This window comes from Taudactylus pleione, unplaced genomic scaffold, assembly GCF_031769625.1.
Source record: "Taudactylus pleione unplaced genomic scaffold, aTauple2 ptg000468l, whole genome shotgun sequence".
Lineage (NCBI taxonomy): Eukaryota > Metazoa > Chordata > Amphibia > Anura > Myobatrachidae > Taudactylus > Taudactylus pleione.
This window is the reverse complement of record NW_028284870.1, coordinates 618004-630716: the sequence shown is the minus strand read 5'-3', so window position 1 is coordinate 630716 and position 12713 is coordinate 618004. Positions and strand designations below refer to the sequence as shown.

Here is a 12713-nt window from a genome sequence, read left to right as displayed (position 1 = left end):
CTGCTGCTGCTCTTGGATTCTGTAGTGGTTAGGCAGAGAGATGGGAACCCCCCAAAAACCTCTGACAAGTCACTACACGTGTGGAAAGTGACAAAATGTTTTATTTTGCCTGAATGGTAGATCACTGTAATGTTAATTCAATATGCACAGTTTAGCAATATGACTTTGTTAACAGTAAACTCAGTTTCACGCACAGTATAGTTTAACCTTTCATAATAAGTTATAGCAATATTACAAAGAACAATACAATGATGATAAACGCTCTAATATCTCACAAATAATCTAACAATCTGGCATTACCATTAGGAAATAACAGGAAGTTCTGCAACAGATAGTTTTCCCTTAATGTAGTCTCGCTCAAATAACACCTATTGCACCAAAGTCTTAATGGCTACAGGCAGAAAGCAAAAGAGTTCTCTCCACACTTTTTACTGGGAATGTCAATGTATTACTATTATCCACAAGGTGGTGGCACTGAGATAATATCTTAAATGTATCCAGACTAATGGTCACGTTGCTTTCAATGACTTCCGGATGGTAGAATATATATATGTATAACTGTTCTCTTCTTCATAACTGTATGCAAAGGGAGTAACACCCTGTTCTCTTGATTGTCTGCTAACAGAATGTATATATCACAGTTCTGTTCTTGGATTGAGTTAACAGAGGTAAAGAATTTCATTTAGGTTAACTGTGTACTATGCAGGCTGTTATTGTGACCAGTTCATTAAACAGCATGAATCCCAAGTCACATACAATGCACACCACTGGTTACTATAGACTGGTAGCTGGTTGCTTTGCTTTCTTAAGGTAAATATCCCTTGGTAGAAAAGGGAGGGAAAATAAATCTTGGATAAAGTTCAGTTTATAGTGCTGTAAGGGTTGTTACTCACTGTGCCTTACTGAGTCTTTCATAATAGATAATGGGAGCCACAGTACACTTTAGGATATCACTGTGCCTGCGATCACTGCACCTGCTTCTTCTTCATTTGTCTCACTGGGAGTCTCTTACTTCATATTGCTGGCTACTTGCTGCCCACTGCGTCCTCTGACCTGGCAGTGCAGCTTCTTCACTTTCCTGGCTTGGCTTCTGGTCACAGCCCTGCAAACAATCCCAGGTGCTGCACTCCTCACAGCCTACTTCTCAGTCCCCTCACACACCAGATGTGCTTTCTCAGCCAGTTTCAGGGTCCTTCTCTCTCCTCCCCTTTTTGTTACAGTTTTTAGTCTGAGCTCACTAGTGAAGCACACTCTTCCAGATTTCCTGGGTCCTAGTGCACCTCCACACTTCAGTTCCAGAACATTCTCCAGCTCAGGGCAACATACAAATGTCCACATATATGGGGGTCTTTACAGGGTATCACATATACACACAGTATATATATATATATATATATATATATATATATATTATATAGAAACCCACCCAGGAAAATGCTGCGTTGCCCCTGGTCTCCGGCTTGCTCCAGCATGCACATCAGCCTCTGCACAGCGCCACTGCCAGGCTTGCAACCGCCCATCAGCAGCACGCAGAGGACAGCAGCCAGCCAGGTAGGGTACTGTGTTAGGGTGGGTACACAACTGAGCAACCAGCAATCGTGCCGATGTTCAGGGCGATTTGTCTTCACCCTGGGCATCGCATGATTGCAGGTACACACTACATGATTTAATGAACGACGGAACGATCACTTGTTCTGTCCTTCATTAATATGTATGGTGCCGTAAGTGATATCGTGTGATTAGCAGTGCAGCACAGCCAATGACACGATATTGTATGCGACCGCGGGAGTGCACAATTTGAGCAAACACACTGCACGATATTTCTGATTTGTTGTTCCGATTTGGCCAAATCGGGCCGATATCGTGCAAGTGCGTAGCCGGCCTTATTCTGAAATTACTCTGTAATCTCTCAGCCCATAATTAATAACTATTCAATTTTAAATCAGATTGCACAACATAAAAACGACATAAATCAATCTATAGTACTACTAAAATGACCTACATCAATCTATAGCACTACTAAAATGACCTAAATCAATCTATAGTAGTACTATAGATTGATTTATGTTGTTTTTATGTTGTGCAACCTGATTTAAAATTGAATAGTTAATAATTATGGGCTGAGCGATTATCGGTAGACTGCGTATGCACCGTGATTGCACTGCCTAGGGACACCACTCCTTATGGCGATGTTGTGAAATATCCCACACAGGACCACAAGTTTCGAAACCATATCCGGCAAATACATGAGCTCGCCACCAGAGCGGTGGAGGCATCTGAATCGGCCTTTTAAAAGGCCGATACAGTGCTCCACCACTTGCCTGGTGGCTGTAAGTGCGGAATTAAAATTACTTTGTGGCCCTGGTGTGGGAGCCAAATAAGGAGTGAGCAGCCAGGGCGTGCAAGGGTAGCCATTGTCTCCTGTGAAAAAGAAGTGACAACATCAGGATCACTGTGTATCAAGCTTAACATTGTTATGTACTAAAGGTCTCCACTTACCCAGAAGCCACGCATCACCAGCTTGTAGGTTGTTTAATTTTTGCCACATCCCTGATTGCCGGATGACGAATGAGTCATGTGCACTTTCGGGTAATTTTGCATTCAGGGACAGGATCTGGAGGGAGGCATCACATACCACCATTACATTCAGGGAGGGATAGTGTTTGCGGTTGCGAAAAATGGCCTCCAGCCATGCTGGAGGCTGAAGTGGTATGCGAGTACCATCCACAACCCCTATGATGTGTGGGAAGCCAGCTATTTGGTAAAAATTGGCCTTGGCCACACTAAGGGCACCCATATCCAAAGGCATGTAAATAAAATGATGGAGGTGCTTGAAAAGGGCCTCCATCACTGCCCTCAGGATCCTGCAAAAGGAGGATTGGGAGATTCCCGCAACTATTCCCACCGTTGTTTGAAATGATCCTGAGGCACAGAAATGTAACACCGCCATAAATTGCATAAGTGGTGGTATTGCTGTAGGACTGTCAATTTGCCGCTCAAGATCACTCTCTATTAATGAGGAGTGTCTATGATGATTTGGGGCGGAAGACGGTAGCGTCTTAACACCTCATCATCGGGCATTCCAAAAAGGGTGACATGTATTCGATATATCTGGGGCCTTGCATGCCTACGATGCCTACGCCTGGGACGAGATTGAGGTTGGTCGGCTTCCGGGAGCATGGCCACAACAATCCGACCAAGATCAACCTGAAATGGCAAGAATTGAATGTAAGGTTTTTTTGCCCCCCAAAAATTGAAAATTTACTTATCTTTACGATACAATCCAATGATGCTTACATGCCGGGGTATTGTCATGATTTTCCAAGCCTAAAATTAAAAACAAACAAACAATGCAAAAATTTAGGGTGGCCATTTAGGAATCTAAATTGGGTACAATACAAAACATAAAAGGGGATAAACACACATTTCGGCAAAGAGCAAAATGACAGTGCGCAGACTACCTCAATTTGGGACCCAAATTAAAAAAAAAATTCTAACGGTAAATCACAACCAATTTAACTACAGAAAATAACCAGCCAAAAAAGCGCTAATTAGTTCGCAATTACAATACAGAAAAGAACCAGATAAAAATGCGCTAATTAGTTCGCAATTACAATACAGAAAAGAACCAGATAAAAATGCACTAATTAGTTCGCAATTACAATACAGAAAAGAACCAGATAAAAATGCGCTAATTAGTTCATACATTTAGGAATCACAAAACCAAAGGTTAAAACTGTAAGGTCAAACAAAGTTGCGTTAAACAAAACATGAACATTTAATAAACAAGTGAAAAAACAAACTTACCAATAGAGGATATATAAGTCACCGGATAAAAAGGTTGTTGGGGCAGAGCCAAAAGAAACCTACCAAAGGATAATTGGTAAAAAATTAGCGACCAAAATGTATCAAAAAGAAGGATACACAAAGTGAACTAAAGGAAGACGGCCAAAAACTTACCAAAAAATGACACGACAAATAAAACAACCACACCAAAAAAAGCGAACGGAAATAAAAACTCCCAAAAGACACACAGAAAAAAACGCCAAACACCGCCAAATACAATTCCCGCCAACAATCCACTCCGACCAACATAACCTCCAACAACCAACACCCGCCACCTCCACTCGAGATGCCCAAAGCCATAAATAGTGTTTATTTTCCTGCGCAAATTAAGGAGGGATCATAGGAATGCACAATCAATGATGCGGACGAAAAATAAGGACGCATGTATAAATACGTCACAACCCAAAAAAAACGTTCTGGTGTATTTCTTGTTTGGATGTAAGAAATGGCTACAGACCAGGGAAACAATGGCCAAGAGTCGGCCGGTAAGTTTTTCAGGCATTTCCAAACAAGGATTATTTTGAAACATAATATAGTGAAAGTTTGCAAGCTTAAATTTCTCAACGTTTAAACAAATAGGTGAGGAGGATGACACGAAAGAGGCTGCTGGGCCCAGTATTCCGGGCAAAGCAGGGAAAAAGAAAAGGCAGCCACAATTCACAAGAAAGTAGATGGAGGTTTTGGTTCAGAAGTGTGTGGACATCCTGCCACAGGCAGACAGGAATATGGGTGCAAGCCAGAAGTGGAGAATGTGGGAGGAGATAGCCAGTGCTGTCAATAGGGTGGGTGATTATGTCCGTCTAGCCCGGGATGTCAAACGGCGGTAAGTAAAAACTTGACCCCCCTAAAACCAAAAAAAAACAAAATGCAGGAATAATGGTTACTTTTTCACCCACAGATGGCAAGACTTCAAATATCGCCTGAAACAAAAAATGGCGGACACGGCTAGGCATGCAAGGGGGACAGGTGGGGGTCCCACCCCTGTGTCATTGGAGTTGAATGATTTGGAAGAGCTGGCACAGGGGTGTGTGCAGGCTGTGGAGGTGTTTGGCGTGTCCAACATGGATACGGACATGCCAGACTTTGCGGCTCCTCATGTTGTCCCAGGTAAATATTGTGATGTAACCAACTCTGAAATGTTATTGTACCAATATGTAGATTCTAATGTGACTCTTTTCTCATTTTTCTCACAGAGACACAGGCGGATGAGTCTGCTCCAGAGGGGAGCCTTGGCCGCAGAATTTCTGCTGGCTCTGCAGGGGAGGAACCAGTACATCCGGCTGAGGACCCTGCAGAAGCCAGTCCAGGGCAATCCCCCTCGCAGGCAGTGGCACTCCTCACAGAACTCAATTATAAATCGGATTTCCATACGGAGATTCTGCAGAGGATGGACGCCAGTCGGCTACGGGTGGCTGAGGCCCTGGAGCAAAATGCTGCGGCCAACGTGACCATTGGTCAGGCCCTGGCGGAAAATACCAGGGCCAACATCCGCATCGCCAATGCCCTGGAGCAGCTCGTTCGCCAGCACATGGTGGAGCCGCCCTCCCTTCCTGCCGTGACATCAGGATCCTCCACCTCTGGCACAACATCAGCCAATCCTCCAAATGTGCCTAGCCCTGTGCCTAGTCCAGAGGCCACAACATCTGCCTCTGGACAGGCCAGCCCGATGACATCCCGGACCCGGTCTGGCGCCCACCCTCCCCCAGCCAAACGGGGGAAAAAACATTGACAGCACTGGCTACTTTTCCCACACTCCTTCTGTGCTTGCCCCATATTCCTTTTGGGCCAAAACTTCCCTCTCCTTTCTTGTGAATTGTTTTTAATTTTTTGTTTTAAGTTTCCATACCTTTTATGTTTGGCCCAATTATAATTTGTTTTTTGAAAAACACTGCCCAAAAAGTTTTGTCCAAAAATGGTCCGGAAAATGTTTTTATATTCAAATAAATTTTTTACAAATGTTCTACATTGTATTCTGACATTATTTTATAAATGGTTTAAAGTAGGGATGTGCAGGCTCGGTTCTACTCGGTTCCGTTCGGTTCTTTTTACCGGATCTTATTGGGTTTCAGCTGTCACGAGTTTTGGATAGCCAATAAGATTCGGTAAAAAGAACCGAACGGAACCGAGTAGAACCGAGCCTGCACATCCCTAGTTTAAAGTTAATCCTGGCCCACAAGGCAAAAACTACCTCCCAAAAAAAAAAAAAAATGTTTTAAAAAAAGGGCTCTTTAAGTAACACTTTAAAAATTACATAAGGATGCAAATTCTCCTGACCAAAGCAAAATGGTAAAATACACACAAACATGATGACATTATTGTTACAATAGCACAAAAACAAAATTCAAACAAAAAAAAACATACCTACAAATGTACGCTAATTGATTGTGTAATCCTGAAATTAGCAGCTATGATTTCCACCTGCGTACGGTTTTGTGCTAACCAAAAAAACTTGTTTCAAAACACATTACAAGCTGGTTTTCAATTCAAAATTGATTGTTTTTCTGACAAGCCGTGATTAATCGATGAAACATCGTGGAGGCCCGGGACGGAGGACAAGGCCATCGCCAATGTGGTCGAGTAATCCAGACCCCAAGCTGTGCGAGCAGTTTGAACAGAAAAAGGATCATCCAGTGACGTATGACTTGGTACGAACACATTTGACGTTCGCATCAGATAATGTATGTACGCCCCAAAAACGCCTCGCCACGCCTGCGTTTTTCCATCTCCACCCCCGTCAACGCCCAAAAACGGCCTGTTCTGTCAATCACATTTGACATGTCACTTCCTGTTCGCAATTTGATGAATGAGACAAAAAAAGCTCGCAATATGCCGTACGCACATGCGCAGTGTTACACCGACGCATGCGCGGTTTCTCAACATCAGAACGCAACGAGCGTACTGCTGTTAACGAGCGGCTCTGAATGAGGGCCTAAATCCGTCTCTGCATCCGTGTACTAATTTCAAGTATTCTACTTCAGTGCCTCCCCTACTGTACGTCTGGATCACCAGTGTGTGTACTCACTATGTCATCCGAGTTTTGCCTTTAGCATTTTACTCCAGTGAATCTTCTGCGTGTTCTCCTCCAGTGTATCCTCTTCGTGATACTTTCAGTAACATTTCCCTACGTGACATTCTTCAGTAATATTCCCTCTAGAGATGTGCGCTAACCCTCGTGTTTTGGTTTTGGATCGGGATCCCCCCTGGTTTTGGATCTGGATTGGTTTTCCCAAAACCTCACCTCCGTGTTTTGTTTTTGTGTTTTGGTTCTGGATTTTTTCTTTAAAAATCATAAAAACAGCTAAAATCACATAAAATGGGCCTGTTTTTGTTCCTACAGTATAATTAACCTCAATAACATTTGTTTCCAGTAATTTCCAATCAATTTTGACCACCTCAATATATTATTTGCTTCATCTAGTTAAGGCAACAAGGTTGTATCCAGCTAGCTGGCTGACTAAGCTAAGTGACACAGTGGGCGGCACAAACATTTGGCAGTTCAGCTTCTAATTTCCAACACGGGTACAGTGCGTTATACAGTGTGGGTTGGATACACCAATAGTGCACTTACTGTGACAGCAGAGTCAGCAGAGCGGGGTTGCTGACAGTGTCCTCAGTACATGGAATGGCAGTGTCCGCAGTGAAGGGTACCGGTGATTTCGGCACTGCGGGGGTGCCAGCGGTGTCTTTAGTGCAGGTTTGCTGGCTGTGTTGGCAGTGCGGGGGTGCCAGCGGTGTCTTTAGTGCAGGTTTGCTGGCTGTGTCGGCAGTGCGGGGGTTGCTGGTGGTGTCCTCAGTACATGGAATGGCAGTGCTGCGGTGCTGGCAGTGTTCTCAGTGAAGGGTACCGGCTGCGTCGGCAGAGCGGGGAAGCCAGCAGTGTCCTCAGTGCAGGTTTGCTGACTGTGTCGGCAGTGCAGGGGTGTTTTCAATGCAGGGTGCCGGCGGTGTTGGCAGAGCGAGGGTGCCAGAGGTGTCCTCAGTGCTGGTTTGCTGACTGTGTTGGCAGTGCAGGGGTGTTCTCAATGCAGGGTGCCGGCAGTGTTGGCAGAGCGGGAGTGCCAGCGGTGTCCTCAGTGCATGTGTACTGACTGTGTCAGCAGTGCAGGGGCACTGGTGGTGTAGGCAGTGTGGGGGTCGCTGACTGTGTCCTCAGTACATGGGGCAGCAGTGGTGTCGGCGGCGGGGGATGCTGCCAGTGGGGGTGCCGGCAGCGGGGGGGTGCCGGCGGTGTTAGGCGGCAGGGGATGGTGGGCGCATCTTCTTTTTCTTCTGTGTGTATTTTCATTGGGCTTAACGCTGATTGCCTCAGATGGCTCTCTCAGCCAATCAGCGTTAAGCATGCTCAATACAAAACCTCGCGATCCGACAGCGGGGTCGCAAGGTTTTGGTTCGGGTGAGGGATCCAGAGCAGGCAGGGAGATCTGAGCTTCGCTCGGATCGCCCCGGATCCCCGAAATTTTGGTGGGTTCGGATCTCTGAGATCCAAACCCACTCATCTCTAATTCTCTCCCGTGTTACCTGTGCTCTACATTGGTCTCTACCGATACTTCCTAGTGTTACCTGTATCCACTACTACCTACATCCTCCAGTGATTTCCTACTGCAAGCGGTCGCTCAGAAACTGGGTGGCCACTTGCATCCTGACCGCCCGCCTCTGTTGCGGTCGTTAGAGCTGTTTACACCCACAGCTCTAACGACCGCTCGGGAGATGGTCGCGATGGTCAGAGACCATCGCGACCATCGAGGCTTACGACGAGACCCTAGGGTAGGGTCTCACTTGTCATAAGCCCCGGAGAGCTTGTGGCTCTGTCCGAGCCGGAAGCTCTCCACTGACATCACTAGTGATGTCAGTGGGGCCTCCCCCAAACGCCTCCATTTGGGCTGCCACCCCCCCCGGCCCGCCTTCCAAACGGGGCGAGCTGTCAATCAACATCGACAGCTCGCCCCCTTTGGAAAGAGACCCGCTACGACCAGCGCTGTCGGTTGTAGCGGGTCTCATGCATGCGCACGAGGGAGCCGGCTCCCTCGCTCACATGCGCACTGGCCAAACATCGAGGTTTCTGAATAAGGTCCACAGTCTCAACCATCATCATTAGTATCTTTACATACACCCAGTCCATGCTGGGTGCAAAAGTTCTGTCTGCTTGGTACTGAAGTCTGCTTACACGCCCATGACACTTCCACTAGCCGGAACAGTTTTGTACGACCACATGGTCGCTGCTAAGAAACACCCATTTCATGGAAAGACTGGTCTAATCAATCAGTCCGCACTTGTGATCTTTGTCCATGCCCGTATAAAAAACAAAGAGCCAAGAAGGGCTAGTTGTTGGGGCACTCTTAAATCAAATTTAATAACCTTTATTAGTAATTATTAAAAATCTGCGGATCTCCTCATTTTAATAGAATAAATGGATACGGCGAAATAAATATTCAAATAATTCTGGGTAATCATGCTCCTATAAATTCTAGATTATGTATTCATATCATTCAGCAGGTTTTGTACCCGTGGTGATCCTAAAATCAACATAAACCAAATCAATTGTAATCACTTATGTCCCTGCTACTATACACTTAGGGGGTCATTCAGACCCAGTCGCAAGCACCGATGTGCTCGCAACCGGGTCGATGGGTAGCCCTACGCACGTGCAGCGGCCACACTACGTGTGCGCAAGACCCCGAGCGAGAGAGAAACTCTCTCGCTCCGGAGCTCGCTACAAAAGGGGAGGCTGTCAATGTTGATCGACAGCTCGCCCCGTTTTGTAGGCGGGCCGGGGGGTGGTTTCCAAAATGGAGGCGTTCCTTAAGGAACGCCTACCATTTTGTGGGCGGCCGCACAGACATCATCAGTAATGTCAGTGGGGAGCTTCCTGCTCAATCAGAGCAGGAAGCTCCCTGGGGCTTGCGCTTGCCGAGACCCAACCTTAGGGTCTCGTCGCAAGCCCCGATGGTTGCGATGGTCTTGACCATTGCGACCATCACCCTGGTCGGTCGCTAGAGCTATGGGTGGTAACCCACAGCTTAGCGATTGACCAAGAGGCGGCACTACAAGATACAAGCGGCCGCCCTCACGCAGAGCGACCGCTTGCATCTAACGACCGCCTCTGAATGAGGTCCACTGTCCCGTTCTGCTCCTAAATATTACCTACAACACCCAATATTCCCTGGTGGTCTCCCAGTCAAGTACTAAACAGGCCCAATACTGTATAGCTTCCAAGATCAGACTAGATTGGGTATATTCAGTAAGGTATGGTTGTAGGACTATATAAACAGGAGATTGGGGGTCTTGGTGTAATATAGTTAAGGGTATAACTCAGTATGAGAAGTCCGCTTTGATTAAACAATGGACATAAATTCCAAAAAAAGTATACTTTAATTAATGAATAAATTGGTTATTTTACCTTCTAAAGTATGTATATCATATTCATATAGCCAAATAAACAGATAATCGAAATGCAGGTATAAGTAATGTCAGTCTAATAGTGCCTGGGGATAATCATATCAAATGTAAACGGCATTTATATAGTATTCATGTGATTGTACATGGGTATGCAAATCCCATATGTTTTGGTAGGGATGGTGCTAATTTATATTCCCCTAGAGCACTTAGCAGACACCATACATTTTAACCAAACAATACATAGCATAATTTGTATTATTAACATGAAATATGGATGTACATTGAATAAGTCATCACATGGTCACAACACACAGAATGGTAATAACAAAGAAAGCAAAATGTATTACTAGTGTCCGTTCCCCTAAGTCACCGGGGCAGAGACCGGGCGCTAATCAAGTCCTCATATAGTGATTGTACTAATCTGTATTCCCCTGGAACGTTTAATAGATAGCATTCATTGTTGCCAAGTAATATAGTTGTACAAAGTGTGTTTTGCTATATTTACAATGGATACAAGTGTGTCTCAAAATCATCACACAGTGATAGTAAAAAAGAGCCAAATAGGTTATTCAAATCTATTCCCCTTAATGACGGGGGAAAGAAAGCTGGACATAAACCATGTCCTCATGTGTGCAATGAAAAAATAACCATGTGAAATAACATCAAATCTACCCCAACTAAAAACTGGGCAGTATACAGCAGTACATCCACTGTGCTACCACAATAGTCAGATCATAAATGAGCCTGTGTAATCAGATGCCTGCAAGAAAGCATGAGCCCTAGGGCAGACAGGTCTCCAAATTATACTATAAGAGATCAGAGTGCTGTATCTCCATTCATGCAGAGTGTAATAAGCTGAACTGACACGGCGGCCAGACAGCAAGTGTACATACGTATCAGGGTCACCGTGCGGGGGTCTAGTCCATGCACTGACCGGACCTCCTATGCTGCGGAAAGACGGCCGTTTCACCTGTTTGGTGGAGATGGAACTGAGGACCTCATTCAGAGTCGGTCGTTGCGGCCGCACGGTCGTAAGGTAAAAGGGGCCGGATATGCAAATGAAGAGCTCGCAAGTTGCGTCGTTAAGATGTGACCGTTAGCTGGACGAGCGAGGGGAGGATGCGGCCATAAGACTAAAAATATGCCCCCTTCTCGTTCCCATTACACGTCATCTCCAGGCATATAAGGATTAATCGAGACCATCGGAAACCATCGGAGCTGGTCGTAGAGCTTAGGGTTGACCATACCCTCTCTTAAGCACTACGATCAAGTCAGTGTTAAAACCTCCCATGTCACATGTGCCATGACACTACTTAGTTAATTATGCACTCCCATAAAACACCGTTTGCATAGTCAGGCACGCCTGCGTTCGGATCTCCACTCCCCCGTTCACAAGCACCTTCCCCTGTTACCACCCACAAACGCCTCATCCTGTCACTCAAACTAACGACCTGGCCAAGTTGAAGGAGAGAGAAATTTCTGATCGTATTAGCTAGTTTGCGCACGCGCATTGCGAATTTTACGCATGCGCAGTTTAGCAAACATCGGTGGTGTACGACCGTGCGGCCGCAACGATCGACTCTGAATGAGGTCCTGAGTGCTAGACAGTGGCGTCACGCGGGGGGTGCGGGCCGCATCGGGTATCACCCTCCAAGGGGGTGACACCAAAAAGCCACACACTCCCCCAGCCATCACACAGCTGACTGCAGCCTCCCACGCCATCAAAGAGATGCCCACAGGGCCGCCGAGAGGGGTGGAGCACACCATTGGCCATGAAAGGTGACGGGTCCCAGGCAGGGGATCCACCCGCTGCCCGCCCACTTCCCACCTACTTTTACATGGCGGTCATGCTGAAAAGTTTTTCCTTTTTTTTAAAGACAGCGCGTGACATCATGTCACACTGTGCCACCACTGCTGAAGGAGAGGAGCTCAGGAGCCCATTTCCCGTCCACTACTCCCCCCAATGCCGCCGCTGCTGGAAGGCTCAAAGAGAGGAGCAGTCAAGAAGAAGGTAAGTCAATGAAGCAAGGTGGCTGTCTGGGGACACAAGGCTGGCTGGCAGAGGACACAGAAGGGGGGAGGGGAAGCTGGCTGGGGACACAAGTGGGGGGAGGCTGGCTGGGGACATAGAAGTGAGGAAGGCTGCTGGGAACACAAGCGGGGGAAGGATAGCTGGGGACACAAGGCTGGCTGGCAGAGGACACAGAAGGGGGGAATGCTGGCTGGGGACATATAAGTGGGGGAAGGCTGGCTGGGGACATATAAGTGGAGGAAGGCTGGCTGGGGACATATAAGTAGGGGAAGGTTGCTGGCAACACAAGTGGGGGAAGGATAGCTGGGAACACAGAAGGGGGGGCTGGCTGGGGCCACAGAAGTGGGGTTTGGCTGGCTGGGAAACAGAAGAGGGGGAAGGCTGGCTGGGAACACAGAAGTGGGGGAAGGCTGGCTGGGGACACAAGTGGGGGGAATGA

At 46.7% G+C, this 12713-nt stretch overlaps 1 protein-coding gene and 1 pseudogene across 1 annotated transcript in view; one reads left to right on the top strand and one right to left on the bottom strand.

The window, feature by feature from the left end:
- TPO (thyroid peroxidase) overlaps window positions 1-12713 on the top strand; it is a 300270-nt gene that overhangs the window by 181783 nt on the left and 105774 nt on the right. The window lies entirely within an intron of this gene.
- LOC148504059 (5S ribosomal RNA) lies at window positions 9985-10103 on the bottom strand (annotated as a pseudogene).